Genomic DNA, 27,975 nt, shown 5'->3' with positions numbered 1-27,975 from the left:
TTGCCCTCTGTCCAAGCAAGAACCCTCACTCTAGTCAGGGTAAGTCACACACAATCCAAAATTAGCCTGTGCCCACCCTCTGGTAGCTTGGCACGAGCAGTCAGGCTTAACTTAGAAGGCAATGTGTAAAGCATTTGTGCAATAAATCATACAACACCATAATATAACACCACAAAAATACACCACACAGTGTTTAGAAAAATATATAATATTTATCTGGGTATTTGCAGGTCAAAACGATCAAAGATGCAATATGAATTTGTAAAGATATCACTGAAAAGTGATATAAAGGGGGTCATTTTGACCTTGGCGGACGGCGGAGGCCGTCCGCCAAGGTACCGCTGCTGAATGACGCACCGCGGTCAAAAGACCGCGGCGGCCATTCAGACATTTCCTCTGGGCCGGCGGGCGCTCTCCAAAAGAGCGCCCGCCGGCCCAGAGGAAATGCCCCTGCAACGAGGACTTGAATTGAGCCGGCGTAGTTGCAGGGGTGCGACGGGTGCAGTTGCACCCGTCGCGTATTTCAGTGTCTGCTTAGAGACCCGCCAGGAACAGGATGGCGGTAGGGGGTGTCAGAAGCGCGCTCCGCAGCCATGAAGGATTCACAAGGGCAGTGGTAAACCGGCGGGAGACCGCCGGTTTACCCTTTCTGGCCGCGGCTGAACCGCCGCGGTCAGAATGCCCTCGGGAGCACCGCCAGCCTGTTGGCGGTGCTCCCGTGGTCGGTGACCCTGGCGGTCACCGGCCGCCAGGGTCAGAATGACCCCCAAAGTGTCTTATGTCTTTAAAAAGCAAACAAAGTTTCTTTCAACACAAAGTACCTGGTTTCTGGTGGAAAATCTCTGCAGAGGGCCGCAGAAGAAAAGATACGTGAAAAAATGGTGTGTGCGTCGATTTCTCCCCAGCACACGCGGACTTGCATCGTTATTTTTCACGCGGGGAAGTTGTGCGTCATTTTCCGGCACGCTGACATTCTCTTTCTGTGGATCGCAGGATTACCAGATGTCCCGAGTCTGTGCGTGGATTCTCCTGCTTGTTTTCTGGCTGCGCGTCGTTCTGCGGGGCAGTGCGTCGGAATTTCGCTCTCACGGCAGACGTTGCATCGATTTCTCCTTGGAAGTCGGGCGGCGTTGTCCTTGCGAGGCCGTGCGTCGAAGTTCCGGTCGTCCCGAAGGTGTCGCGTTGATCAGCATCGGTGTGCGGCATTTTTCTCGCCGCGGAATAAGCTGTGCGTCGAAAATTTCGGCGCACGAAGCGTCCAAGTGAAAAAGAGAAGTCTTTTTGGTCCTGAGACTTCAGGGAACAGGAGGCAAGCTCTATCCAAGCCCTTGGAGAGCACTTTTACAGCCAGACAAGAGTTCAGCAAGGCAGCAGGCCAACAGCAAGGCAGCAGTCCTTTGTAGAAAAGCAGACAGGTGAGTCCTTTGAGAAGCCAGGCAGTTCTTCTTGGCAGGATGTAGTTTCTGGTTCAGGTTTCTTCTCCAGCAAGTGTCTGATGAGGTAGGGCAGAGGCCCTATTTTATACTAAGTTGTGCCTTTGAAGTGGGGGTGACTTCAAATAGTGTCTAAGAAATGCACCAAGCCCCCTTTCAGTTCAATTCTGTCTGCCAGAGTCCCAGTAGGGGGTGTGGCAGTGCTTTGTGTGAGGGCAGGCCCTCCACCCTCCCAGCCCAGGAAGACCCATTCAAAATGCAGATGTATGCAAGTGAGGCTGAGTACCCTGTGTTTGGGGTGTGTCTGAGTGAATGCACAAGGAGCTGTCAACTAAACCTAGCCAGACGTGAAGGGCACAGAAAGATTTAAGTGCAAAGAAATGCTCACTTTCTAAAAGTGGCATTTCTAGAATAGTAATATTAAATCCGACTGCACCAGTCAGCAGGATTTTATATTACCATTCTGGCCATACTAAATATGACCTTCCTGCTCCTTTCAGATCAGCAGCTGCCACTTCAACAGTGTATGAGGGCAGCTCCAATGTTAGCCTATGAACGGAGCAGGCCTCACAGTAGTGTAAAAACAAATTTAGAAGTTTTACACTACCAGAACATATAACTACACAGGTACATGTCCTGCCTTTTACCCACACAGCACCCTGCACTAGGGGTTACCTAGGACACACATTAGGGGTGACTTATATGTAGAAAAAGGGGAGTTCTAGGCTTGGCAAGTACTTTTAAATGCCAAGTCGAAGTGGCAGTGGAACTGCACTCACAGGCCTTGCAATGGCAGGCCTGAGACAAGGTTAAGGGGCTACTGAAGTGGGTGGCACAACCAGTGCTGCAGGCCCACTACTAGCATTTAATCTACAGGCCCTAGGCACATATAGTACACTCTACTAGGGACTTATAAGTCAATTAAATAGCCAATCATCGATAAACCAATCAATAGAACAATTTACACAGAGAGCATATGAACTTTAGCACTGGTTAGCAGTGGTAAAGTGCCCAGAGGTCAAAAGCCAACAACAACAGGTCAGAATAAATTAGGAGGAAGGAGGCAAAAAGTTTGGGGATGACCCTGTCAAAAAGCCAGGTACAACAAGCTTGAATGTCACATCTCATCCCTCCCCAAGAGAGGGTAGCCACTAGTATGGTTCATTACCTACAGTTAAGTGTCCTGGGGGCTAACTTCATTCACATTCTGACTGCCCCTTCTGCAAGGCCTTCTCCAGTATATTCAATTAAAGCCTGCGTCATCCTCCCCCAGGCCACCAGGGAGTCCACCACCTTCTTATCTTTTCTAGTACGCCTCACATGTGCCTCCTCTGTGCTAGCACTTTCAATTAAGTCCTTCCTCAGGTCCCTTACTGTCAGGGACCGCGGGCTAAGCGAGTGTGTTGTGATGCAGCGCTTTGCAATCATGGTCATCAAGATCATATATCTTCTGCTAAGAGTCTTCTTGGGGTTCTCAGGGAGTAGGCCCAATAAGCACTTAAAACTGCTGTACGGTCTAGTCCATTCTGTGATGTGTTGTATACAGGTCAGCGACTCATCCCAGAATGGGACCACTCGGGGACAGCCCCAGACGAGGTGTATGAAGTCTGTGGTAGTCACCCCACATCGAGGACAATGGGGGTCTCTTTCAGGGTAAATGGTACGAAGATATTTGGGAGAAAGATAAGTTGTGTGCACTATGTTATAAGGGATTGTTTGAAATGTGGATACTCTATGAACCCTCTCATAGACCCTACTCCATTCCTTCAGTGTAATGGGATCATTGGATATGTCCTGCCATGCCTCCTCCACCCGCAACAGGGGTGACAATCTGTCAGCTCGAAATGTCCTCTATTCTTAAAATTGGGAACTAAAAAACATATTTCTGTTACTGTTCTTCCATGTACGTTAATTATTCCAAGATTCAACAAGAAAAGGATGGGGGCGTGGCTGGAGGTCACGCAAGATGGCCGCTGCTCTTCAGGGCTCCGTGAGGCTTCAGCACTTCCTGGAAAGAAGGAGATGTTTTCACATCAAAATGATTAATTTCTTCCGCATTTTTGAGCACCAGAGCTCTGCCGCTGCATAAATATGCCTTACAGAGACATCCAGTTTTGAAGTCATTTCAGAGACTTCATGTGAGGGCCTGAGGTAATTATTTATCTGCTCATTTGTGCTACACTCCGTGAGCCTCTGCACAAACCTAAACTTTCACAGAGATGTTTCTATTTGACTTTTAGCTGCTTGCCTAGATGTGATTCTACAAATCTAGTTTCCTCTGCAATGGAATATTTATTACCTTCTGACAGCCAGCTGAACTTTTGACCTCTCTCTTCAAACACATTTAGCTGAGGTTTTCAACTTTCAGTATTCACTGGCAGCTCTTGTCAAGGAGCTCTTCATAACATGGTAAATGCTTTCCTTTGACAGAGGGGATTTTATTCCTTTTCAGAAGGTTCCCTTAAAACTAGTCACCAGTTATTTGACTATGTGCAGTAAAGTACTTTGTTCTTGTGGTATTCTGTCATGCCTGTTATGAGAGAACAATTTAGGATTTTCTATTTATATATTTTTGTAATTATATTTTGCTCTGTTGTTGGAAACTTCTGGCAGCAGCTTCTCATCGTAATATAATTTCACCAACACCTCACATTGCTGGCTTCCTATTACCAAATTGCTGCTGGCATTTATGAGGAGACCACATAATTCTCAGAGTTGCCAGTCATCATCTTTCTCCAAGTCTAATAATCCTCTTTGAGTGGTGCGCACACATATAACTAAATCTTCTCTACCATCAGCTTTAACAATGGATAGTGCTGCAGTCTTTTTAAAGGATAGCACCTCTTCATCTCATGCTGCTGGCGCAATTGCGAAAAACACATCTAACACCTCCTCCGTCAAGCGTCCCAAAAAAGACATTGGGCCTGATTACAACTTTGGAGGAGGTGTTAATCCGTCCCAAAAGTGACGGTAAAGTGACGGATATACCACCAGCCGTATTACGAGTTCCAATGGATATAATGGACTCGTAATACGGCTGGTGGTATATCCGTCACTTTACCGTCACTTTTGGGACGGATTAACACCTCCTCCAAAGTTGTAATCAGGCCCATTGATTCTCCCTCAAAATCACCTACACATCTTACTCTAGATGATGTCATGGAGGAATTGCGTGCACTAAAGCCCTTTATGATGGACACTAATGCCTCTTTGCAACGTATTGAGGAGCAATGGTCCCAACACGAACAACAAATGTGTACTCTGGAACAGAGAGTCAGTAACCTTGAAGATTGTAATACTGTCAATCCGCAGATCTCTAAAGGCATAGCTCAACTTAAAAGGCTTACTGAAAACTTAGAAAACAGTAATAGGAGAAATAATCTTCGCCCTTTTGGGATTTTAGAAGGTTCGGAAGGCTCTAACATGATTGCATACCTTCAATTCTTCGCTTGCCTCCTGCCTCTCCCCTCTCTAATGGGCACATCGTTTAGGTCCACAGACGTCAACTGGCCCTCGTGCAAATCCTAGAGGAATTATTATTCTCTTTCTCCAATTTACTGACTTGATGCAAATACTCTCGGAAGCCAAAAAGATGGGCTCTTTGCTATGGTCAGGTCATAAAGTGTTTTTCTCACAAGACTTCTCTCCTGCTACAGCTGCACGTCGCAAACAGTTTTTGGACTTACATCCACAACTCAAATCCTTGAATATTCGATATGGTCTTCTTCACCCATGCCTTTTCAAAATTACATTTGAGGACAAATCTTACTCGTTTGAGGAACCTTCAGCACTACAAACTTTTATTAACCAACACAAAACAGAAGCAATGGAACTAGCAGCATCTGCAATTACTTGAAGATATAATTTAATTTGTCTTTAATGTCCTTTCTTTTTTTTTTCTGGACAGTTTAATAGTAATGGTTATGTTTAATATGTATATCCATGGTTTTCCTTCTCTGCATCTCCTCATTTTCTTATATATATATTTATTTTTTTAGATAGTGTTCTTTGTGCAATCCTCATGTTCCTTTCCCAACCGTATCCCTTTCTCACCATCCAAACTGTTCTCCTACACGTTCCACTGGTAAGCTTTGATTTTTATTGTTTTTCATGTCACAGTCCTTTACTGTAGTTATTAAGTTATTTGGTCTCCTGAATGGTACATTTTTCGTTTGTATGTTTTTTTTTTCTTTCTTCCATGAAACTCACCTTCATATGTTTTAATATATTATATCACTTTTCTTGTGCTGAAGGCACTCTTGCCTGTGTTTTCAGGTTCTCCGCTGTCCCTCTACCTTTCGGGGTATTCACTTTCTATCTTGTTTTCTTTAGCTTTCGTGGACTTTAGTCTCTGTATTGCCACATCCATGTATATACAACTTCTGGAGGTCATCTTCCTCCTTTTCTTTTTCTTTACTATCTTGTTTCTTTCCCATTTCTTTGCTTTTGCAAAATTGATATGCCTAGTTGTTTCCTTGTTATAGCAGTTGTTTATTAATACTTCTTGTTATGCAACTTAGAACTGTTACTTGGAATGTTAAGGGGCTTAAACACCCCATTAAACATCAGCGTGTCTTATCCTAGCTCGTTTGAAATGCCATATTGCTTTGTTGCAAGAGACTCACCTCAACGACTCTGAGGCAATTAAGCTTAAAAAACAATGGGTGGGGGACATTTTCTACTCCCCTTCCATCACAAACAAAAATGGGGTAATTATACTCTGTCATAAATCTCTCAAACCTACCATAAGTTCACAGCATCAAGATACAGAAGGTTGTTGGGTACTTGTTACATTTACAATTGACAATATTTCTCTTACTATCCTAAATATATACGGCCCAACACATCCAGATCCAAATTTTGGGAAGAATCTTTCACATATTGTCTCTGAACATTCCTCAAACAATTTACTAATAGGTGGTGACTGCAACCAAATTCTCGATCCATTTTTGGACAGACGTTCCGCGTCACGTTTCATTCCACATGCCTCCCACAAAGCTTTTAAAAACTTTATTTTACAGCATTCTCTCTATGATTCCTGGAGAGTATGCAATCCTGACCTCTTGGAATACTCTTTTTATTCTCCTATCCACCATTCCCATTCTAGGCTTGATGATATCTTTCTGAGTAAAGGGTTATTGCAACACATGGTCAACTCTGAAATTGGTGATATTTTGATCTCAGATCACGCACCTGTGATTACTGACCTTGATCTTTTTCTTAATGGTTCTAAAACATCTTCTTGGAGGTTTAAAAACTCTCTACTTTCAGATGCTACTTTTATCGCTTCCTACAGTAAGTTTATAGAAGAATACTTTCACATCAACGATAGTGATCAACTATTATTTCATTTTGTGTGGGATGCATTCAAAGCAGCCTCTAGGGGTTTCATCATAAGTTACGCTCACTCAAAAAAAAGTCTGCTCAACAAAAATCGACTTCCATCCTTGAAAATATAAAGTCCCTATAACATGAATACTATACTCACAAAACGAGTAAATCACATCTTGAAGCACTAGTCTCAGCTAAAATGGAGTTTAACCCTCCTGAAAATAAATGCCAGATATTATGGTGGTAACAATAAAGCTGGTTCTATTCTAGCTCGATATTTGAAACAAAGAAAAGAAAAAACAACTATTAAATCTATCAAAGATAACAATGGTGTTAAACACTTTAGAGATAAAGATATAGCATTGTGTTTCGCTTCTTACTATAAGGACCTGTACACTCCAGAACACATACCAACAGTTGAATCTCTCAACCAATATTTCTCTAATCTCAAACCAAGAGACTCACTGCAGATTGACCTCTCATCTTTAGACCCACCCCTACAACTTACCGAACTATATACAGCTTTACAATATCTCCCCAAGGGTAAGGCTCCAGGCCCAAATGGCTTCACAGTAGAATTCTTTATTCAGTTTGCTAAGTCTCTTTTCCCCAAACTCTTTCAATTACTTAATCACTTTATAATGGCAGGTTCTGCATCTGGCTCATTTACGAAGGCCATGATTTGTCTTATTCCCAAAAAAGATCGGGATGCGACTGACTGTAAAAATTATAGACCCATTTCTTTAATTAATACTGGTTGTAAACTCTATGCCAAAGTTTTAGCTCTCCGTTTACTCCCATATATACCTGACCTTATTGATTCTCATCAATCTGATTTTATCCCTAATAGAAATGTAGCAGATAATTCCCGTACTTTTTAAAATATTATTAACAAGGCATCTAAACTTAAGATTCCTCTACTGGGGTTTCTTGTCGAATGCATTGGAATGGCATGGACTGGGTACTAAAGTCCGACATTTTATATCCATTCTTTATTCCTCACCATGTTCCTCGGTTATAACAAACGGTATCCGATCTCTTTTTTTCCCTCTTAAAAGGTGTACTCGTCAGGGATGCCCATTATCTCCTTTACTATTTATTTTGGCTCTCAAACTTTTTCTATACCAATTAAAAATGTCTGAACAATTTACGGGGTTTTAAATTAATAATGCACACATCAAATTTATGGCATATGCTGATGATATTCATTTGTTCATGTCTCACTCTGACACTTCTCTTCCTGCATTCCTGCATGAGCTCAACTTATAGTCTGATGTATCTGGCTATAAACTTAATAGAGACAAAACAGTGGTCTTACCACTTAATGCTCATTGCACTGGCTCTGTATTCCTTGATGCAGGATTATCTTGGAATTCTTCTAACATTAAATGCCTGGGGGTATGGTACTGCCCTACTCTCAAGGATACATTAAGGACTAATTTAGAAACCTTATCTGCAAAGCTTGTAGTTCTCACACAGAAATGGTCTCCGTTATATCTCATGTGGTGGGACCGCTTGGACACCATTAAGATGATGTTTCTCCCTATCATTAATTTCTTCCTTCTGATGCTTCCTATTAAGATACCTAAACTATTTTTTAGTTCAATTGATAAAATTCTATCCAAGTTCCTGTGGAACGGTAAACAATCCAGAATCTCTCTCTTGAAATTAAAACTTCCTAAAGTACAAGGAGGAGTTAATTTCCCTGACTTTATAACTTATCACAAATCTATTGGCATTAAGCAAATACATCCCTATTTATCTACACTCAATGATGCCCCTCAAAAGCTATGGTTCTCTCTGGAAGAAACATTTATTTCTCCCTTTTCCCATAAACTTATTATATTTATGCCTAACCCCCAAAAATTCTGGTTGCCCAGCACTGTCTCCCATTCAGTCGACTTGCTGAAACCTTTTTTTTATTTTGCATCTTACTCCCATTAATCAATTGTTTAACAGTCCTATTTGGCACAATAGTTCGCTTAGGAAACAAGGTAAAACCTTGTGTTGGAAGGCTTGGATGACTAAAGGTATTCTTCTCATTTCCCAATTATATCATAAAAACTCTATCATCCCTTTTACTACTCTCTCAGCAATTTATAATCTACCTATTCACATGAAATCCCAATATATCATTCTTTCTACTCTAGTTCAAGAGGCCCTCAATAAACTTATACATCATAATTATTCTTCTCTTGCATCATCTCCACATCCGATTGTAACTTCTAATTATTCTAAGGCAGCTGGAATTTATAAACTTTTAAGAACGTCTGTTTCACCTAGACTCAAATCGCCTATTGAGACATTGTGGGAATCAGATCTTGGTGTTGTTTGGCCAACTTCTTTATGGGATAGAATATGGTATAAGATACATTCCACTGCACGCACTGCAAGCCTCACACAGACCCTATATTTTTTTTATAATAGACTTTTCTACACTCCTGTACGCCTTTACAAACTCAAACTTGCACAAAATGACAATTGTTGGCGCTGCCACACTCAGCAGGGTACTGACTTTCACATTTATTTTTCCTGTCCATCCCTATCTACTTTTTGATCCTCAATATGGTCTCGCATTTCAGCAATAGCTCAGATCTCCTTACCAATGTCATATGAATTACTATTTTTGGGTGGCATACACGATTTCTGGAGTACATTCAGGCCTCTTGGAAAATTGGTGGACCTTTTGCTTTCTATTGCAATCTCTATTATTACTTCTAACTGGAAATCTTCGGAGAACATTACTCTGCATCTCAGGTGGAATTCTGTATGTTATCATCATAGACTTGACAGCTACAAGCTTGATTCAACAGGAACTTTCTTCAAACGTCATCAGCTATGGTTGCCATTAAGTAACTAACTCTCACGCACTGCGAAGGAAATTGATTTTTCTCCTCCTTTTTAAAAAAATTTCAATATATTTCCTGTTTTTCTTCTTATATATACTTATTTCATCATACATTCGCTGTAACTAGTGTCTATTACCTCTATCTCCACATGGCTATCACTTGATTCCCTTTTCTATCTCTATAACTCTTCTCCCTCTCCCTCTCTCTTTCTTCTTTCTTTATTCAAACTTGGAGTCTTTGATAGTATATTGCTGTATATCCCTAATTCATGTACATGTTTAATATGCATTTATAAGTACAATATTCCTTATGCATATATATTCACAACTGCATATCTCTGTCCTGGCAATGTTAAGTTAATGTTCTTGCATTTGACTCAATAAAAAACATCTTTAAAAAATAAAAATAAAACAAGAAAAGGATGGGCAGTGTCACGTTTTCAGTGCAGGCTCCCTCACTTGGAACTCATTCCCTCTTAGAATACATCAGTCTATGAATTATTTTAAGTTTACACTAGTACTCAAACCATGGCTCTTTATGCAAGCCTACCAATGAACTTAATCTGTCTTTATTGGCTGTTTGACCACACAGTCTCTTTCTATACCTCTGCCCAAGATAGCTTATGGTGTTCATGCGCTCTATAAATTCCATTTAACACAGCATTTAACATAACTGGATCTTCAATCATGATTCTGTCAAGTTCACAAAAAAACTTGGAGATGAGAATAAAGTAATTATTTGGTCTTCCATAGGACTCCCAAAATGAAAGTATTATTGGATTAGGCAATCAAAGCGGATTTTAAGGACTGTTATATAAAATGGATGGAGAAACAATTGACATGCTTAAAACTAATTCATGAGGTTGTATAATGAATCTTCATGAGAGAGATAAAGGGTTGTGTTACTTTAAAGAGGTGTTTTAAATGTTATTTCAATAAGGATTACAATAATGTGTTCATCTATAAATTGTGATTTCACGTAGTAATGTGATTTATTCCAAATTTCAAACCCCACCCCAACCCCCAGTTTTGTGATTATACATTTCTATGCTATTAAACAAAAGTATATTTCTTACAATGATATTAAAAAGGATTAAAAACGAGGCACTTATACCTGGGATATTCTATTCCACGATAGTCTTCACATTACAATATCTTGACGCAATAGTTGTGTCTCAGGCTATTTTTGCATCACTGATATGGTAGAACACCAAACTTTCTGCCACATAGAAAGTGTAAAAGTGATTTTTAACTGACGAAGCTGTGCAAAAAGTACATTTTGCACTGCCTGTTCAGTCCAAACTTTTCAGATGTCAGTGCAGAATGTGAATGACACAACTGCAATATATGGAATCTAGTAATCGTGCATAATTGCATCTGCCCTGGTGCAGTCTTTGCAACCTAGTAATGTCAGTGCTGAATTCCAGTGGCACCAATGCAATCCAAATAACGCGGGCATCTAGTGAAAAATTGCTCCTTTCTTGGTGCGTTCATTTCAAACTCGAAATGGTAGTGTCACTGTGCAACCAAGAATTGACAGTGCAAAATCGCAGCAGCACTGGTGCAGACGTTTTAATCTGGGCCTACACTGACAATCCATTTTAAATACATTTGGACCTCTGTTGAGGTAAAAATAGAAAAATGACACATTTGTCTCAGTTACCCATAAAAAGTGAAAAATGTCGCCTCCGTTGAGCATTTTCATATAAACGAAACACTCATTTTGACATCAAATTGGAGAGTGCTTGGCAAATAAACTGAAGCATATGAGTTGTAACAAACCAGTAAGCATTTAGCAAGGCGACAGCACAATATACTTTACACGGAAGCAATCTACTGTAATATTGTTGCTTTCGATTCTTTTTCCCAGAATACTTCTTAAGTATGTTAATAAAGTCTTTATTGTGTCTGCTTATAAAAGTCTCCACCATTTCCCATTAGAAAGTCTCTGTTTATTCATCAAACATTTACTGACAGTGACTGCTGGGAGCAGGCTCAGTTTTCAACTCCATTACGCGTTTGTGGCATAAAGCACATTAATTATAGATATATTACAATATTCAACTCATTGAGGAAAAATTAGATGATCAAGGCTCATTTTCCTTGACAATAAGCAAGTTAATGAAAATACTAATTACCTGATGATAAAGTGCTGCCTTCAGGATTGAATGCTTAGCATCTGTGGAGAAGCCTTGTGAAGCTGGCTGATGATATTAAAGCCAGGAGCATTGGAGGTTTAAAAGCCTGGTAAAAGGGTCGGTCAGGAAGAACCCTTTCATCACTGGACACTGTGCTATGTGGAATGTAGGAGTTATACAGAGCTAGAATGTATTTTTTGCATTTTTCTACAGCACAATGGTACCAAAATCTAGGTGTCGGGGCACTTCAGAACAAACCAACTAGTAACAAAAATATTTTTTAACAAAAATCTAATAGCAGAACTTAGGGATAGTATGGCTCACTCACACATAACAAGAAAAGGAGATGAACTGAGGGCTTAGAAGGGAAAGGGCAGGTGGGGAGAGGATGGGAAGAAAATATAGGGGAGAACATTGAATACAATGGATGAAGAGAGAGGAAGGGTTAAGCGGGAGAAAGGAGGAGAGATGTGTGAAAAGGAGGTGGAAGGAAGACTATGAGTCAAACAATGACAGTCTAGGCATGCACTTCTGAATGCAACCTAAAGGAAACCTTTTCCTGTCAGGTACTTCGGTGCGTTTATAAATTAGCAGAAAAACCTGGGTATTGTAGTTGTAACTCAAAGTTCAAATCGTTAGCAATCCGATTTTAAATATAAGCAGTGGCGGCCGGCAGCTTTGGGAGGGGGGCGGGCGGGGCACACACACAAACACACACACACAGGCTCATTCTTTCACACACAGACACGCACGCACGCACGCTCATCCATTAACAACACTCATTCCATTCAAACATACACGCACGCACCAAACATTCATTTTACAAGATCACACACATTCATTCTTTCACACACACACGCACGCACTCACATCCATTAACAACACTCATAACACTCAAACATGCACACACGCACCAAACATTCAGAGTAAAACATAACACATACATACATACACACACACACACTTACCTTTAGCCTCCAGGTCCCAGGAGGGTTGGGACTGCTGCCTTACCTCACTGGCTGACCTGAGGTCAGCCAATGAGGGAAGGCAGCAGTCCCAGCCTATTCACAGAGTGGGATGGGTCAGTGAGACTGCTGACCCCACCCCACTCTGTGACGAAGTGTCACTGATTGACACTCGCCCTGGGCACTTCAGGGCTTAAACCTGAAGCGCCCAGGGAGAGTGTCAATGGGTGACGCTTTCCTCGTCACCCAGGGGAGGGCCTTGCGGCACCTTTGCTGGGCCGAGGAGGTCACGCCCATACGGGTCGTGATCTCCTCAGCCCAGCAAAGTTCAGCTCAGACAGCCAGGAGTCTGCGCAAATCGCGCATGTCTGCTCCTGGCTGCCTGACCTGAACATGAAGAGTGTCTGTCAGGCTGACCTTTGTTCAGCCTGACAGACACTCTTTATGGGGTGGGGGGGCGTGGCCCCTCCACCCTAAAGGACGGGCCGCCACTGAATATAAGGTGTCTCTATGTTTCAGATACTTTGCACTGGTGACAAAAAATGACAAATCAATGCGCAGTATTGTTTAGCTTCCGTGAGAGAGAATGCAGCAAATCGTTTATCGAACATACATGATCAATTGATTTCAAACTACTTCTTCTTTATTTGCATAAGAAACTCAGAAACAATATCATGATTCTCCTTTCCAATTAAGAAAGATAAGATTACTTTGGGCCAAAAAGAGTTTGCAGCACTATCGCAGAATACGTTCCTCTAGTTTTATTCAGTAAAGGGTTATTAGTGCATAAAATGTATTTGTAGAAGTGTCCTATAAACGCATAAAACGTTCTATTAATATCTAGAATATGTGTTACATATCTATGCAGTGTTTCCCGAATCTATTTCCTTCATTGCTGTCCCTGTGTAAAAACGTTTCTGCAATACAGACTGAGGCAAAATGTGCCACTCTTCCTTGTTTCCTGTGAGGAAATGGCTTTTTTCAGATTTACCAACACTTTTCCCCCTTTTTTGACTATTAAGTACTGGTGTAATGTTTCTATGATGCCCTGGGACCTTCTGACCAGACGAAGTGCAGGTGCTCTGACCCTTAGAAGTGTATATTTAATGGGCTTATCCCCAATTGGAATAGGTTAATTATTTTATAAGTCCCTAGTGTATGGTACCAGGGGTACTTGGGTCTGTAAACTAAAGTGTTGCTCATGGACTGTAACACTTATTGTGCCATCATGAGTGTGACAAGGTAAAGCATGTCTCAGCCTGCCACTGTAAAAGGTAGAGCAGTTTTAAACTGCTAACTCAACTTTGCCATGTAAGTAATGGAAAAATCCAAACTTTCCTATTTAATATATATGTCACCCTTAAGGCAGGCCTAACAAGCCCTGAAATAGAGTGTTGTACATTAATAAGTAGGACATGTGTTTTACGTGTTCTGACAGTAAAAACCCCAAATTGTAATTTTCACTGTAGAAAGGCTAGTAGCGCCATTGGTGAGTACAGGGCTACACACTGATATCTCAGCTGTGCTAACTTCTGATGGGACTACTGAAGTTGGTAGTTCAAGGTATCACAACAATCATCACACTAACCCCAGCTTGATTCTCAAGTCAAATTGAATGTAGTTTTTAAGTAAATTAAAACTTTAGAAAGTTGTCACTCTGTTTCCTAGGTTTTCCAGTGATAGTTATGGTTACAGTTGCTGGTCATGAGACTGCCTTCTGCCCTTCTGAGGGGAGGTGTGAACGACTCTCAGGAATGAGCCTGCCATAGGAAGAGGTGCTACCGCTCCATAGCAGACAAGGCCAAACAGGGTGTGAACCCAAAAGGCGAGCTTCAAAGGAGAAGCCACTTTTGAAAGGCAAATGGTCTATACACATGAATGTGGCTGCTATTTTGTTCTGCTAGACAAGTAGGCGTCAGGGATAGAGGGGGGAAAACAGTCGCCAAACCAGTTTTCCGATGTAGGCTTCAGGTAGTCACACCTATAAGATGGGCTACCAAGCTCTACACACCAAGAGAGATTCTGCCATCTTGACGTTGGGCAGAATATTGTATTCGGGGACAGCTAGATCCCAAACTTTGCAGGAAGTCATCATCAGGTGAAAGGATGACTGGTAGCCCTTTGGCTTGCAGTAACCACATCCCCCAAGGGCAAGCTAAGGGCATAAAGTGGTACATTTGGCACCCAGACCTCAGATAATGTCTGCATTGGAGAAAGGACCAAAGAAAGAATGCCCTGCTGTTCTATGGACCCGGTAAGTAGAGGCTGCACCAAAGACTGGACTGCACTTGCTGATGCTTGGGCTAGCAAATAGAGGACTGTGTCTGTGGTATCCATCTTGATGAAAACTCATCCCGAGCCCCTGACGGAAGAAGTTATTCCAAGAGTCAATCGGCTGGCTTTCAATTACAGCTTTAGGGCCACAAAAGCAGAAGAAGCCTGCCTTGGCGAATTGGTGGCCACAATCGCTTGACCGTCACTGACCACTGAAGTGCAGCCTGGGAGACTGAATCTTGATGCTGAAAAGTTGCACCCAAAACTGCTGGAACTGTGAGAGTCACTTGTTTCACTGTAAGTGGAGACCAGTGGACCAGTGGCTACTGGTGTTTGGATGGGCTTCAACCAGACTTTGAAGATATTGGACCCTGTGGCCAAAGTCGCCAACCATTTTCGTTGACTGAGGAGTAACCCCAGGAACCCCCCCATCAATGAATCAGCATCCTTAGTATCCTTCAATATCCTGTATGCCTTGCATCAGGACCACTCCATTGATGTCTATGGCGTGTCTATGATGTTTCACTCATAGAGCTTGGAACTGGACTGGAGACTTTTTTGACTGCAAGATAAATGCCCTGCCAAGCCTCACTAGCTCCTGTGACATACTCCCTGCCAGAGCTGGTCACTCAAATCGGGCCAGAGTTAGCCAAACATAACTTTACAAAAGCTTTCAAAATATTTCAAAGAAAAAGCAACTGTGGTAGTTGACAATGCTTGTTTGTGATTTCAATGAAATGCGGTGATTTGTTAATTGCTTAACCATTTATATCCCCAGAACTCTCTGGCGGGTTTTGTTCATTCTAGTGTCTAAAGATTCATACAAATGAAAGGCATTTTTATTAATTGGTGTCAGTTTTTCTTTGTGTCATGTTTCTTTCTTATTCAGCTGTTTTCAGAACTTCAAAATGCTTTTACTTGTTCCTTTAACAAATCCTGACTGCTCAAAGCCACAGCTACCCAGGGTTGAGGTAAGGTCTTACAAACCCCCTTGACAGGACCCAAGATGGGTTTGAGAGTTTATTACATGGTGAGGTCCCACAACCATGACATACAATAAACTGCTTTCCTAACATTACCCAATCAAAAAACTAGTGCAAAATTAATGTAGCTTCATCCATCTTTGGCTATATCAAATGACCCTGAAGCAAATAGTTCACCTGTGGGCATTATATTCTCCTCAGTATCGCAACCTCTGATGCCTCATTGAATAAAGGACACAAGGGCCATCGAGCTGCTCATTCCTCGTGTCACTGTTGCCTTCAGCAGAACTTCAACACACTTGGCCACTGAGAAGCCCACCATATTCCACAGCCACTTTCTGCCTCTGCTCTTACTTCAGGCACAATGGGGTCGGGCATTCCAAGAGGACCAAAGGTCACCCATTCATCCACTGTCTTTGCTCTTTTGTGAATATCCCTTTGTTAGCCATTCCATGGTCATGTCAGGTATTTTTTGGGTGGCTATCCATGCTCTTCTCACACACAAACAAGAGAGGAACCTAGCACTGGAAGAATCTTGCTGCATCGTCAGACCTTCATGGAATTACAGACCTTAAATGTAAGTATAGTTTTAGCTGTGAATGGCTAGATTCTATTGACAAAGATGAATCTGGATGCAATGATGGACAAAAAAATAGACATAGCCAGAGGGAGCCTGCAATTCAGTTGGGGAAAAAGTAAATTAAATAATGTAAATCCTAGATTATTTAAACAGTGAAAACATCCTGGTCAGTATTACTATACAAAGTTTACATAGTATGCAAAATACTTGTAAATCGCATTCATGTTGACAGAAATGATATGATGAGGCAATGGGGAGGGTGAGTGAGCCAGGAGAATGCAATACTGTCACCACACAAAGGTCAAGGCAATTACTGTTATGTGGCTGAAGACATCAGCCTGCAGGGGGGGGTTTGCATCGAAGATGCGACTCTTAAATGTTGGTTTGACGCAGGGGTATGCGCACTTGTATTTTATCACAACTTTTGCATATTTCTAGAAAAAGCTACAAAAGATTAACAAAGCTTTCAATTTTCTGTACGTTTGCGCTTTCATGTAGTTATTCAACACTTTCAATAATACATGCTCTTGATTTTTACAAAAAAAAAAGCTTCCCTGCATGAGAAAGACATTAGAGAAAATTATTTTACCCCCACCACAAAAATGCTCTTTTTTGGTGCAACATGTAAGAATGACAGTCAAACTTCTGAAATGTTAATGAGGAAAGTGATATTTTGTTTGTGAGGTGCCTATTGGACCTCATTACCAGGGACCCAGTGCAGGAAGCTTATTTTTGGACCCCCGGGCCCAGATATAGGGGGTCATTACAATCTTAGTGGGGAAACCCGCAGAGATCGGCACTGACTGTCAACAGAAGACCGCCAGTGCGCAGAACCCCCCGCCGGCCACATAATATACATCCAGCTGGCCCGGCGGGCAGAAACAGTGTTTCCACCAGCCAGCCCAGCTGGAAGCAGGGCCTGAACATTGACGCCGGCTCCAAATGGAGCCGGCGGCAATGTAGCAGTGTGGCGGTTGCAGCACCCGTTGTGCATTTCACTGCCTGTAAATAGGGCAGTGAAATGCACGAAGGGGCTGTGCATGGGGGCCCCTGCACTGCCCATGCCAAGTGCATGGGCAGTGCAGGGGCTCCTAGGGGGGCCCCGAGTTACTCATTCCACCAGACTGAAAGACTGGTGGAATCGGACTCATTATCCGGCGGGCAGCGCTGCTTGCCCAGTCGGATCAGAAGTGCCACCACCGCCAGGCTACCTGGTGGCGGGAGCCTGGCAGTGGCAGCGTTTCATCCTTGGCAGTTCTGCCACATACATTATATGGCGGTCTTGACCGCCATGCCGTTGGCGGCAATTACCCCCACCGCCGGCATGGCGGTCTAGACCGCCATGTTCATTATGAGGGCGTTAGTAAGGAATTGTTCCACCATAGTGAGAAGTGCCTCAAAATGTGCAAAGTAGTGATTGCTATTTAATGTACAGCACAAATGTTGTTTTCAGCTGGAAAGGTAAATTTTTCTCAGTGAAACAACTGCTTTGAGGCACTTTCCAACAAGATGCCATCACAATGCTTGGAGTGCATTAAATCAAATATCCAGAGGTTTTGACACACAGATCTTCTAAAACAGCAGGAACGGGCTTTGCGTAAAAAATTAACACCTTCAGGAAGCAGGCACAAATAAGCAGAAATGTGAACATTTCTAACTGCTTGGGAATATTCTAGTTTTTCTAGAAATATGTATAGAGTGTTTATGCACCCTGTACAGATTTCATGTTAGAGGGTGAACATTCACCTCTGCACCATGGTGTGAGGTTTTTATCGCACAAGGGGGTCTTTTTTCAGCAACAGCATAGGGAATGACACTAGCACCAAGCCACTCTTTGTAGATATGAAGCTGTGCTGTATTTGCCCCTTGTGCGATGCAACACAGTACATTTATCTGCCTCGCTTGTCTGTGAGAAATATTAGTAAATCTGTGCCCCGTAGTTAGAAATATCGGGGCTCCCATTCACTGTAGAGGTGAGTTATTATTAGGGATGAAGAGGTGAGCTTTCATAATCCCCGTAGCAAAGAGGAATCGATAATTCCAGGAAAGATTCCCCTAGTAACTCATCATTCTTGCCTACAGGTTCTCCCACAGTTTTAGCTGCCAAAATCTCTCGGGGAAACTCAAAATATCTGTGGTATTTTCAGGGACATTTATGGGATCCATCGTCACTACCAATGCCCTTATGGCACTGATGTGGGTGTTGGAAATGTGCGCTCAAGTATTATGTACACCCTCACCAATCAGCTGCAAAAGAGGTTTGTCGGGATCCTACACCATGGGGCGGCGTGTTTCATAGTGGGACAACAGATTACTGTCACCCACGCTGTGAAATATGCCCCGTCCACTGCTTGCCACCAACCAACAGGCTCGGCCATAGCGCGGAGTCTCTTCAGGGAGGGGGGTCTGGGGAGCAATTCTTTTCCTGCCCCCCACCTTCCGATAGCAGTTGTCGAAATGGAATGAATGCTTCAAGGCACACTTCTTTGTGAAATTACGCTTTGTTACAGAAAACTGACAAAAGTACTCTCTCTTTAGTGTGTAATAAAATGCACAATAGACTCGAATGCACACTTTAATCTGTACATTGGAATATGTACATTCGAAGTTTGATTATGCATTTTAACAAATATCAATTGAAAATTGCTATTTGCAGTTATGTGTTGTGTTTTTTAAACGTATCTCAATATCCCTTACATTTTGGCAGATCTCATTTGTAAATTTGAAAAATGCTCTGGATAAGTGTGAAAATAATCTATAAACCCTGAAACGTTGTTGGATCTGCACCTTTGCCGATTATTCTAGATACCGAGCATTTTATGGTGTTTTGTGTGGATGCTCTCATCATGCATAATCTTTCTATTCCGGCCAGGGATTTAAAATTATAATTTATGTTGAACAGCAAAAGTTGGAACATGAGTTTGTGTTTTATTTTGCTTGTCTGCTTCAGTTATAAGCACGCTGAATCAAAACTAACATGTATAATTTCATTCACATATACCAGCACACGGGAATAGAAACATGAAACAGCCTCATAATGTTTTTTTCTTGTACAATATGCTTCTATCTCCAGAATATTTAATCATTAATGTTAATTAATAATCCTTTTGATCCACTGGGAAACTCATTATAAACATACTTTGTGTAAACCGCTCATAATAAACGTGCAAAACTGACAATAAGCGAGAACAACCTTCAAGTCAAGTATTTCAATGAATATTTTGATTTGTGATTATGAATGAGTGAATAGAATTACACTTATAAAAATACATTCAGAATTTTTTATTTTTTTTGGAATCATAACATATAGCTGCATGGTAAGCAAGGAATGGCTAACATAACTAGATATTTGGTAGCCGCAACATGGCCGATGAGATAAAGGACACTAGAGTCATGCTGGAACTGGTTTTCCAAGATGACTGGCAGAGGAAGAGAATGCTTAAATGTTGGGTAAAGGCACAGGTAAGGAAGACTGTTAGGATTTATTAAAATGCTGGAAAACATTTATTTCAGTGTTAGTTGAAGTGAGCATGAGGACTGGAGAGTAGACGGTCATCCATGTTCGATGTGATAAAATAGAAGATTTCGGTTTGGGATGAAAGAGAGAGAATGGAAGTAAAAGAAGAACTGTTTGTCCTCAGTGTAGTGGGAGATGCTGCTGTTTCAAAGAAGAGCTTTCGGTAGTTGTCTCTGTGACAAGTGTAAAGTGGCTAGAGGAATAGGAGGCACAGTCCAGTGCTCAGGTGGTAATGCCTATGGAGGCAAGATCTACTAGCATGGTTGAGTGGTTGACGTGGGGTGAATGTTGCTGAGAGGTCTTGAAGAATTGGAATGGGTGAGAGGTGTTTCTTTGGGCAGGGGAAAGAAAGTTGGACACAGCTTTATATGTGGATTCAGTGTATTGACGGTGGCAGAATTCATCTTGGATTTGTGCAGGTTGTGTGATGTAAGGTAGAGTGTAGCCAAATTTCATATCAGGTTTTCAACCATATTGGAGAAGAAGGTAAAGTCAAAGATCAAACAATGTTTTCATGATTAACATCTGTCAGTGGGGAGTTTAAAATACTGAGATTGTGCACCAGCGATATATATGCCCTCATTATGAACACAGCGGTAAACACCACACCGCTGGTGGCGGCGGTAAAATCCACCAAGAGAGGAGTGGTCCGAACCACAAAATAATGAACTAACTGAAACACAGGCATCCTGAAAACCACCCACCGCCAGCAGAGGAGTGCTGACAACGACAGCAGAGCCCGCACACACGCCAACAGAAAGGCCCAACCTGCCCATCAAATAATGAACCACTAGACCGCCATCAGTTCCGGGGCGGGAACCACCGCCATGCAAAGCCAGGTGGAAACAAACCAAATATGAGGAAACACTCACCGGAGGCTAACACAACACGCCGAAGCAGACATGGACAGAGAGCTGCAGATCATGCCAGCCCTTCTCCTTGCCATATACCTCCACGACCGAGACCGCCAACGAAGACAATGACGGTAAATACCGCAACCTACAAAACAAGGCAAGAAAGGGCACAGTTACATACCCACCCACTCCACCCACCCTGCAAGGTACTCACAACCCTTCACAGCAGCACAAGACATATACCCCACAGCAAGAGGTACTTACCCGACACAAGGCAAATCCAACCTGTACAAATTACATACATGTGCCCCACACCCATAAACAATGAAACGAGAGACCAGGGATTCAGAGTTTGCCACCAAAACACAGGGCACACAAAAACCTTTAATTCAGCTGTCTGAGCAAACGATTTGTAAATAAGGCCAATGGCCAGTCCACAGTACTACAAGTTCCATGGGCCACAAAGGCCCCAACCTGACTCCCACAAGTGCTACGGTACTCCACCTCATAGGGGCAACAATGGGGCATCCAGGCACCTCAGGGAACAGGGGCAGGGGGTGGTGGGGATTTACAACAGGAGTGGGGCTTGGATTTCTGGTCGGAAGGTGGAAGGGGTTTGGGTTTGGCTTTGGGAGGTGAGGGAGTGTGTTTGGACTGGGTGGAGGCAGATGGGATTGCCTCAACACGGGGCTTCTTTTTCTCTGGGGAAGGGGCACGGGAATGTAAAGGTCGGACATGGGCAGGCTGTGATGTGGAAGGATTGGATAGGGCAAGGAGGTGTGCACGTTTAGGGATGAGACAGGGATGGCCAGTGGGTTGGAAGAGGTCAGCACGGGAGAGGAAATGTTTCTTTTGTGCACTTGGGTTGAGCCTGGAGGAAGGCATGGGAGTGAAGGCAGAGGGTGTGGTCATAAGTGGTGTAGGTGTGCGTGTTGTGGGTGCAGGTGACTGGACAGTATTCTGAGGTGTGGTGGATGTGTGATGGGTGGGTGTTTTGGTGCGTTTGTGTGTTTTGGGGGAGGGGTGGTGGGCACAGTGGGACAAGACAAGCTGCCAGTGTGTATGTATGTTGTTTGGGTGTCTGCAAGTCTGGTGAGTGTGCTGCATGTGTCAACTAAAGTAGTTGTGGTGAGTGCAGGAGTGGTGTCTGGGGTGCATGTATCGATGTGCGCTATTGTGGTGACTGCAGGAATAGGGTCAGCAACTGTGAATGAAGGTGCAGTGCCTGGGGGTTTGTATGTAGAGGGGACAGACAGGGAGGCGGAAGAGGTGAGCACACTGGGGGAAGTGGATGTTGCTGTGTGTGCATATGTTTGTTGGCTGTGTGAATGATTGTGGTGGGAGGTGTGATGTTTGTGTTTGGAAGTGTGCTTCTTGTGTGTTGATGTGTCTGCCTGCGTGTCAGAATGGGTGCTTTGGACTGGTGAAGGGAGTGGAGTGCTGAAAGGGGTAGAGGAGGTTCAAGGGGGGATGGAATGGCCAGGGACACTGGCTGCCGTCAAAGAGGAGGCCATAGCCTGAAAAGATCTCTGTAGGCCAGACACAGCACTGTGAATGCCATCCAGGTGGGCACTGGTCTGCTGCATCTCTGATGCTAGCCCGTGGATGGCATTGACAATGGTTGTCTGCCCTACAGAGATGGTTCTCAGGAGGTCAATAGCCTCCTCCGTGAGGGCAGTGAAGGAGACGCCCACCCTTCTGGGTGAACGGGCACGGGCAAATCGGTGGGGAGCAAATGGGATGGCGGTGATGAAATGGGGGTGGCGGAAGATGTCACAGTAGGTGTGGCCCCACTAGGGTCCACCACCAACAGGGAGCCCCTATTGGAGGAGGTATCGGAGTCACTACCTCCAATGGTAGTTGCCTCCCTGTGGTACTCCCCTCGCCCTCCAACCCACTGGTCCCCTTGGTGTCGGATGACTCTGCCTCCGAGGATCCGTGGGCTGTTGCATCCCCACCCGCCGGTGCCTCAGCTCCCTCACCAGATGATGCTGATGTAGACAGACAACACAAGAGAACAGGGATGGGGAAACAAAAAAGCAGAGACATTTGTAAATAGCTGAATGGAGTTAACATAGTGGTTCATACATACACCCACCCAGAGGACCCTCCAACAGGCAGCACCTACTGCTATAGCCATGGTGATACCCCTGACTATTGCCCAGAACCCTGCTCTACAGCCATTCCCCAACCAACTTAAGGAACCGACATGTAGGAGACCTGACCAAAACACCCCTACTCCCCACGGGGGCCCTAATGTAGATGGACATCAGTCAGAGTCCCTGCAACTAAGCAGCATAAAGCCGAATGCACACACAGACAGCCATCAAGGGTCAAATATATGGTATATCTACTCACCCCCTTGTGACTGCTTTGCAGCCTTCAAGCACCCATCCAGGTCTGGGTACGCCACTGCATGATGCGTAGCATGAGGGGGGTCAATGCCCGACAGGCACCCCTTCCCCATTGGGAGGACTTCCCCAGATGGGCCTCGCAGATTTTGCCTAGTGCCACAGGTCCTCCCACCTCTTCGTGCAGTGGGTGCTCCGCCGCTTGTATACCCCCTTGGTCCGCACCTCCTTGGCGATGGCATGCCAAAGTGCCCTCTTCTGGTGGGTGCTTTTCTAAAAGCGACACACAGAAAGGTAACACAGAGGTCTGGCACTGGCCAAACGTATACAGCTGGCTAAATGTCCACTATGGGATGGACAGTACAAACAGACTAACAGCAAATACACATGCAGCATGTCAGGAACCCTGGCCCATCCAGGGTCAGAGGTGCACACATGTATGCTGCCAACACCAACCATTACACACATCCATGGCCCGCAATCCTCCTACTCACCTGTACCTCTGACCGTCCGTAGAGCTTGGCGTACAGTGGCAGGACCCCGTCCAAGAGTCTCTCGAATTCCTCTTGGGTGAAGGCCGAGGCCCTTTCCCCTGCAACACGTGCCACTTCCATGACCAGAGGCAGGACAAAGCAGTACACTCAGTGGAGTACCTTTTTGCATGAGATCAGGGAGTCAAGTGAAGTTGGGGTGAGGAGTTCGCGTACGCACCACGGCGGTGTGCACCATCACCGCCGGCGGCGATCTTGATACCCCATTGACATCCATGTTAACCAAGGAGTTTGCGGACGGTGGTAAACACCGCCTTACGCTGTTACGTCAATCGCTAGTGGTATGAGGTCACTTCCACAACGGCAGTTCAGGATTACAGGGGACAGACATTTTGGATAAACTACTCAGTTATAAAACTCCCATCTGCAGAATGCAGGCCCTACTGATCCCCGAACACACATAGGCATGTGACAATTTACATTGCCTAATCTGACAAGCCCTGATCTATCATTGTGGCCAAGTTGATGTTATGTCATACACATTATGCATTTGTTTCACGACCATCAAGCCAGCAGTGCTCAATGACTGACAATGTGTGCCCATGTATGTTTGTTGCTCACACGTGTTTCCAAATCCTCCTAGGTACAGACCCCTGTGGTGAGGAAGGGCCCCATCGGTGTACAGACCACTTGTGGATTTGCAGACCGTGGTGAAGCGTAACTTCATTATCAATTACAGACTCACCCATGCAACTATTCTTGAACTTTGTGCATTATTGGATTCTCCACTGACTCCGGCAAACCATAATCAGCATGCCATCCTTACTGAAGTGCAGGTGCTTTCTGCACTCCATTTCCTGGCCACGGGTTCATTTCAAGTGACAGTGGGCATGGGTACAGGTTTTTCACAGCCTTTGTTTAGCATTATACTGACAAGATTCCTGAATGCATTTGTACGACACCTGCAGTCCTATGTGAGGTGTCCCCAAAGTACTAACCTCCCTGCCATCAAGTCAGACTTCTATGCCTTTGCCAACATACCCCATGTGATAGGTGCCATCGATGGCACCCACATACCTATCATCCCCCCAAGAGTGAGTGAACAGGTGTACAGAAACCGGAAGAACTTTCACTCCATGAGCATTCAATTGGTCTGTACTGCAGACCAGTACATCACACATGTGAATGCCATGTTCCCTGGTTCAGTCCATGATTCATTTGTGCTGAGAAACAGTAGTGTGCCACAGAAGATGGAACAACTACAAGAGGACAGAGGGTGGATCATAGGTAGGTGTTTCTGTCACTTATTCCCACCTTGCAGACAGACAGCCTGGCTGCCTCTGAAGAGAGTAATTTTAAGTTGTGTTGTTAAACTTTTTCTGGTGATTCTGGTTATCCCAACTTGCGTTGGCTACTTACACCAGTGAGAAATCCAGGGACAGATGCAGAGAGGAATTACAATGAGGCCCATGGACGTACTAGGAGGGTGATATAGCGCACAATAGGTCTCCTGAAGGCTAGATTTCGTTGTCTACATATCTCTAGCGGTTCCCTGGCCTATGGGCCTGATAAGGTGTTTAGAATAGTGGTGGCCTGCTGCATGCTGCACAACGTGGCTGTGAGAAATTCTATCCCCCTCTTGGAGGAGGAGGGTGCTGTATATCCAGACCAGCTTCCTCAGAGAGGGGACGAGAGTGATGGTGCTGATGAGGAAGGGGAAGATGTCAACTCCAGGACCCAACTGATACAACTCTACTTCCAGTAACTATGTGGGACAATTGGATGTGATTGTTGTCTGTGCATCATAGTGTCAGTGTGCCTTGTCATCTGGTGGGGGTTGGAATATACAACTTGCCACTGTGTCCAGGTCTGCATAGGACAGAATACTATTTTGTGAATTTGTTTCAAAACAAAATTTAGGCAGAACAACATGTAAGGCAAGTGGTGCAATCGTTGCTACTCATTTACAAATACAGAGATTGTCAAACAGGGCATCCACATTTCACTTTGTTCATACATAATGACAGGAGACATTGTAACAGGTGTGATATGTGTTTTATTTGGTGCAGGGATAAAATCGTATAAATGACAGTGAGTGCAGTGGGTCAATGGCGGTTATCAGACATGGCAACATGGTGACAGCATTGTTGTCAGTATTGGTAGGTACATCCATGCTTACATGAGCTTTCTTTATTGGTAGCACTGTTTGGTGGGTGATAGTGTGGGATAGTTGGTGGTCAATTGTTTGCAAAGTCACTTCTTAGAGGGGGCCTTGTTCTTGGCAGGTGTTCCTGTCCCACATCTTGGCCTGAGTGTCCGTGTGGGCACCTTTTGTTGGCCTGTAGGGGATGAGATAGATGTCCCATGTGTTTGCTCAGAAGGTAGTACATGTGAAGTTGCTGCTGATGCTCTTATGTCTGTCTCCTGTGCTGTAGTGGGAGCTTCCTGTTCTGTGTGGGCCTCAGGCTGTGTCTGGACAAGCTGCTGCAGCGCACCTGCTATGCTGGCCATTATGGCATTATGCAGTTTCCACTGCTCCAGGGCCCGTAGGTCGTGTGCTTGCTGCATCCTCTGACTCTGCTCCAGGGTGGATACTATTTGGGCCAATCTGTCTTGGGTATGGTGGTAGGCTCCCAGGACCTCTGAAATCACATCCTGGGCTGCTGCATCCATCCTGTGGCCCACCCCTGGGCCAGTGATGCCCTCCCACTGGGCATAGCACCCTGTGCCTGTGTCCCCTGCACAGGTCTGGTGGTACCACTTGTACTGGGGCCATAGTCTTCCTGCCTGTGGCCTCTGTACTTGTGTTCCACCAGTCTGTGGCCTGGATACAAAGGTGTGTGGACGGTTGCCCAGGCCTGATGTTATTGGCTGGGTGGTAGGGGTGTCAGTGGGATCCTGGGTGGGGCTGCGGGATGGTGACAGTCCAGGACTGTGTGAGGGGCCAGCCTGCTCATCAGTGTCCAGGGTTCCATCCCCAGTGTCCTGTGAGGTGCCTCTGTCTCCCTGTAGGGCACTGGCACTCCTTGTCCTGTCCGTCAGGGTGGGATGGGTAGAGTGCCTGTTGGGGAAATGGACATGTCTGTTACATTAGCATGGTCGGATGGGGGCAGGTGCCTGGGCGGGTTTGTGCAGCTTACACACTTTGTGGCCATGCAGGATGCTTTGGTGGGGTAGCATTGCTTTTAGCTTGGGATGTGGAGGTGCATTGTGGGTGTTATAGGCCATTGTGTTTCCTTGCAGGGGTGGGTGGCTGTGCACAGGGGGAGGGAAGTGGGCCTGTTAGCGTTTTTGTGGGCATGCAGGGGGAGTGGATTCAGTGATTGTGGCCTGGGTGGGGTAGTTGTCCTGGTGGGTGTTGGAGGGGTGGGGTGGTGCATGCATTACAGGTGTGATAGATATGGGGTAAATGTAAACGACTTACCCAAGTCCATTCCTCTAGTGAGTCCAGTGAGTCCCTCAGGGTGCAGGATGGCCAGTACCTTTTCCACCCAGTCAGTGTATTCGGGTGGTGTTGGTGGCGGTCCTCCCCCAGTCTTCTGGACTGCAATGTGGTGCCTGGATGCCGTGGCCCTGACCTTCCCCCGCAGCTCGTTCCATCTCTTGCGGATGTCATCCCTGGTGCGTGGATGGTGTCCCACTGCATTGACTCTGTTGACAATGGTCTGCCATAGCTCCATCTTTCTGGCGATGGGTGTATGCTGCACCTGAGCCCTGAATAGTTGTGGCTCGACCTTCAGGATCTCATCCACCATGGTCCTTAGCTCCCTTTCTGTGAAGCGTGGGTGTTTGGGGGGTGCCATGATGAGTGTTGTGACTAGTGTCTGTTGTGGATCTTGGTTGGGTGTAAGTATTGTGGATAGTGGTGTTGGTTGTCTGCTTCTGGTGCTCTCTGTCTTCGCTGGCCTACTTTTGTTGCAAAGGATTGTGGGGTGTGTCTGTGAGTGTTTTATGGTGTTGTGGATGTGTGTCAGGTGTGTGGGTTTCTAACTTATCCAATGTGTGCACTTCTTACTGTTGGGTCCACTTGCCGCCCATGGCGGTCTGCCCCACCAATGGTCTTTCAGCCTCCACTGACCGCCAAGGTGATTTGTGCATCATTATTTGGAGCGAGGGTGTGGGTGTGCTCAGTGGTGGCGGGGTGGGAGATCCAGGATTTCCACCGACAAGGTCATGGCAAAGACTGGTAGATGGGTGATTTTTGTCGGAA

Source organism: Pleurodeles waltl, chromosome 8 (genome assembly GCF_031143425.1).
Source record: "Pleurodeles waltl isolate 20211129_DDA chromosome 8, aPleWal1.hap1.20221129, whole genome shotgun sequence".
Taxonomy (NCBI): Eukaryota; Metazoa; Chordata; class Amphibia; order Caudata; family Salamandridae; genus Pleurodeles; species Pleurodeles waltl.
This window is presented reverse-complemented; position numbering follows the sequence as displayed.